The following is a 1,202-nucleotide window of genomic DNA, read 5'->3' as shown; positions in this document are numbered from 1 at the left end:
CTCTTGATAAACATGGCATTGGATACTATACATTAGTGATAAATAAAACATATATACAAGCTATTATGGTCATATATTTTTATTTATTTATAATTTACATATAATAAAAAATAAAATATATATATTCAAGCTGTTATGGTTATTTCTATTTACTTATACATTACATGCATAATAATCACTTATAGATACTGTTTATTCTTGATCAAATAGTTCTCTGAATAATTGCATCCTTCGATCTAAACAATTATTATTATGTTCATTATAATCATCATTTACATGATCGTTCGGTATTTCAAGTTCCATATTATCAAAATCAAAATTTTCATCATTATAATCTAAACATATATTATGTAGAATACATGCAGCTACAATTGTATTTGTAATAAATGGCATTTCGCGATATTCTGAAAAAAATTTGATTCGTCGGAAACGTCCTTTCAGATAACCAATTGCTTTTTCTACAACAATACGTGTTGAAGAAAGTATGAAATTAAATTCGGTTTGTAGAGGAGTAAGGTGACCATTATCTTTAAAAGGAGTAACGAGCCACTGTAATAATGGATACGCAGAATCACCGATTAAAATTTTTTCATCCGGAAATATTATTTCTCTATATTCATTAGCTGAATTATATAATGCAGATTTTCTCAAAACTCGTGCATCATGAAGAGAACCTGGCTGACCACAGTATATGTTGGTAAATTTCATATCTGCATTTACAACGGCTTGTAAAATTACAGAGAAATATTTTTTCCGGTTATAATAATCTCTTGCATTTTCTACATTAGGTTTTTGTATNTTAATGTGAGTAGAATCAATAGCTCCTATTATATTTGGGATCCCTCTCTTACAATAAAACTGATGACAAACTTATGCGACGTGTTGTCCTTTAGGCCATTTGATGACGTTATCTAATTTTGTCAAAATCCAAGCTGTCACTCGACGGATTACTCGAAAGACAGATGAAATTGAGACATCAAATCTATCTGATATTGTTCGTAGAGGTTCTGTGTTTGCTAAGTGCCATAAAAATATAAGAAAACTGAGTTTTGTTTCAATTGGTTTTATTTCAAAGGAATGCGAAGGAATAAATCCACTTTCATGTAATTCATCTAGAATGTATAAAAAATTATAGATTTCAAATATTATAAATTTATCTAAAAACAAAAATTATATTTTATAATAAGTATTACCTATTAATC

General features: G+C 27.8%; 1 pseudogene; it reads right to left on the bottom strand.

The window, feature by feature from the left end:
• Positions 1-192: 192 nt before the first annotated feature.
• LOC109862699 lies at positions 193-1,112 on the bottom strand (annotated as a pseudogene).
• Between the last annotated feature and the right edge of the window lie 90 nt (positions 1,113-1,202).

This window comes from Pseudomyrmex gracilis, unplaced genomic scaffold, assembly GCF_002006095.1.
Source record: "Pseudomyrmex gracilis isolate BER0280 unplaced genomic scaffold, ASM200609v1 scaffold_2217, whole genome shotgun sequence".
NCBI lineage: Eukaryota > Metazoa > Arthropoda > Insecta > Hymenoptera > Formicidae > Pseudomyrmex > Pseudomyrmex gracilis.
The sequence above is the reverse complement of the archived record's forward strand: the minus strand, read 5'-3'. Positions and strand labels throughout refer to the sequence as shown.